The sequence below is a fragment of the Grammomys surdaster genome, unplaced genomic scaffold (assembly GCF_004785775.1).
Source record: "Grammomys surdaster isolate TR1022 unplaced genomic scaffold, NIH_TR_1.0 126185, whole genome shotgun sequence".
NCBI classification, from domain to species: Eukaryota; Metazoa; Chordata; class Mammalia; order Rodentia; family Muridae; genus Grammomys; species Grammomys surdaster.
The window spans coordinates 23,281-26,787 of NW_021620991.1; positions in this window are offsets into that span (position 1 = coordinate 23,281).

The following is a 3,507-nucleotide window of genomic DNA, read 5'->3' on the forward strand; positions in this document are numbered from 1 at the left end:
TCTCTCTCTCTCTCTCTCTCTCTCTCTCTCTCTCTCTCTCTCTCTCTGTGTGTGTGTGTTTGTGTGTGTCTGTGTGTGTGTTCATGTCTCTTCTTTTGTAATCTTACTGTGTATCTCTCTCTGAGTCCGTCTTCATGTTTCTTGGTCTCCATATATTTGTCTGTCTGATTCTTCCCAAGTCTCTTTGTATCTCCACTGTCTCTGTATATCAGTATTTCTCTGAGTTTTCCATATGTCCTTGTGTGTCTTTGTCTCACTCTATCTTCATAAGGTTTTTGTTGTTCTTGTTTTGTTTTTCTTTTTGAGACTGGATTTCTCTGGGTAACTGACAAGAGCCATGTAGGAAAGGCAAGCAACTTGAGTTTTCTGGTGATGGCCCACTGTTTATGTGGCTGCAATAGGTGTGCTCTGAGAGGCATGGACCCCAGAAACTTCATTCCAAGATTGCTTCTTGCTGCTGATATGTCTTTTCTTTCTTTCTTCCTTTCTTTCTTCCTTCCTTTCTCTCTTTTTATTTTGAGTCACTTATTAGCCAGGCGGTGGTGGCGCACGCCTTTAATCCCAGCACTTAAGAGGCAGAAGTAGGCGGATTTCTGAGTTCGAGGCCAGCCTGCTCTACAGAGTGAGTTCCAGGACAGCCAGAGCTACACAGAGAAACCCTGTCTTGAAAAACAAAAACAAAAACAAAAAAAAACAAAAAAAAACAAAAAAAAAAAGTTGCACTAGGAAGAAAGACTATGCTCAAAACAATTAATGATCAAGAAAAAAACATTCATTCTAGGTCAGGTCCAAGGATGAGGCCACAGGTGTCCACTAGGATAAAGCAAGGCCATGTGAAACATTGTTTTGAGCTTATAATGAACTCATAGAATGATACATTACTTTGAACTTATAATCTACATTCTGCTGTAACTCTCTTTTGTGTAACATTTTATCTGCAGGGTAATTTTATAAAGAACTTTTGTCTAAGAAGTCTATAGAAAGGCTGAGAGAAAAAATAAAATGTGGCTGTTGGGGCTCTACTCCATCCGTCAAATGTGTATATGTATATATATGTCTGTCAGTATAATATGTATATATGTCTGCTGACTATATGTATGTATATGTATATATGTTTGTCTATGTGTACATATGTACAGATATTTGTTGGTATATGTGTTTGTATATAAGTATGCATGTGCAATGTGAAATGAATGAAACTGGTGTTCCAGTCTGGCAGAATGTGCGTGTGTGTGTGCATGTGCATGTGTATGCAAGCATGTACATGACTTTTTCTCTATCCTTTTCTTTCTCACTGGCTCACAAAAAGTTATTGAGCCCTAAGCTCCAGTGAGTGGCCCCTGAGTTAGAGTAAAGAGCTGAAGTAGTGGGCTGGAGAGGTGGGTTAGCTCTTCAAGAGGTCCTGAGTTCAATTCCCAGCAACTACATGGTGGCTCACAACCATCTGTAATGGGATTTGATGTCTTCTTCTGGTTTGGCTGAAGACAGCAACAGCATACTAACATATATAAAATAAATCTAAAAAAAAAAAAAAAAGAAGGCCGGGCAGTGGTGGCACACGCCTTTAATCCCAGCACTTAGGAGGCAGAGGCAGGCGGATTTCTGAGTTCGAGGCCAGCCTGGTCTACAAAATGAGTTCCAGGACAGCCAGAGCTATACAGAGAAACCCCGTCTCCACCCCCCCCCCCCCAAAAAAAAAAAGAGCCTAAGTAGTTAAGTCTGTTTTACTAATCCCCTTTTGCTATCAGCAGGAGTCAACTGCCAGAAGCCATCAGCTCTAGTCCCCAGAATTGTAAGAGAGTCAATTGCCAGAAGTCATCGGCTTCTGTGCCCCACCTCAGTATCTGAATATCAAGGCAGCTCTGGAAGTCTTGGAATTCACTTTGTAGACTAGGATGGCTTCCAATTCAAATAGTTTGGCCTGCCTCTGGTGCTCTCTCCCACCCCCACCACCCACCCCCGCCCTCCTCTGTGCCTGGAACTAAAGGCATATGGCGCCACGCCTGGCCATTTTCATAGTGTGTCTTTGTGCCTGTGTAGATAGACGTCTGCTTTCCACCTCTCAGGTGATATTAAATGCCTGTGGTACACCTGGCTTTTGTTGTTTTAGACAGTCTCTCTTATTTTCTGTGTTTATAGACTCTCTTCACTTTGGGTCTTTCTGGAACAGAATGTAATGGAAGGGGCTGCTGCTGGCAATAAAGGGGCTTAGGCTCCTTAGGGACCTGGGAGGGACAAATACAAAATAGGGTCTGGCCAGGCAGTGGTGTACAGTCTGCCCGGAACTTCACTGAGTACTTCTTGGACACCATGCCTAGACCTCCAGCAATGTCTAAAAGGGCTAGTGTGATCCCTCCCTCAATTCTCCCTCTCCTGTTATATCTTTCCCCCTTTGAAGCCAAGAAGTTCAAGTCTCTCACTTGAACTTCTCACTTTGTCAGGAATACAGATGGCCTTGGGAGGAGGTCTCTAACACTCCTAAGGAGCCATCCTCTCTGGCTTAGAGCCTTTGGGCAGTGCTGGGTCTGACTCCTAGGCCATGGAAGGGATACAGGCTCTGTTCAAGGAGCCAGTTTTAAGTCCTGGGAAGTGGTGGGGCTTCACTCATCATGAGCAGCTTTTGGCCCAAGAATGCTGGCACCTGGGTAGAAGAGCTGCTTCCCCTCACAAAGTGAAGCCCCATATACCGGGTATGATCTAGCGAACAATAGCCATTCTTGCTATGTCAGTGGCTTCCTGAATCCTTCCGACTCAATATGTGATTAGCAGTCTCAGGGAGAGTCCTCATGGCAGTGAGGTAGGGAGGTAAAAGGTACAAACAGAACAGGTAATGACCACCTGGGGCCTGGGCTAGCCTACATGGTGGGTTTATAAGGGCCATCAGCTTTGTCCAGCCCAGAGCTGCTTTTTGTCTTGAGAACTGTGCTGGGACCTAGGCAGGGTCAGAGCTGCATAGAAGCAAGCACCACAGAGGTCATATTGTTTCCTCTAGTTTGTGTACATTTGTAGCAACAGGCTCTTGACACACAGGCACGAGGCTGGTGTGCCAGTGCCACAGCATCCAGGTTTCTAGAGGCTGGAAGACATTTTTCTGGCTTACAGCTACCTCTTGACCTGGATCAGGTAATTGGATGGATGATGGGTGAGGGACAGGTGGCCTTCCTCATCCCCTTGCAGCAATGGGAATCTGGGACTTCCACTTTGGTCTCAGGATCTTCCTGATGACAGTACAAACTGACTTGAGGACACTCCTCTGAGAGGCAGCCAGGCCATAGTCTTTGGCCTTGGTAGTCACTGGTCTATCCCAGCTTTGAGCACTACATGTGAACTCTTTGCAGAGGTGATTGTGCCTACGACTCTTAAGATACCATGTTGTATTGCTTTAGAGTGGGCCAGGTGCCCACCCCAGGGCCATGGTGCTATCAATTAAGGTAGGAGTATCTCTTGTAGATAGGGTGACCTCTGGAGATGCCCTTGAGTTGAGCCAGAATAAAACTGCTACTTAAC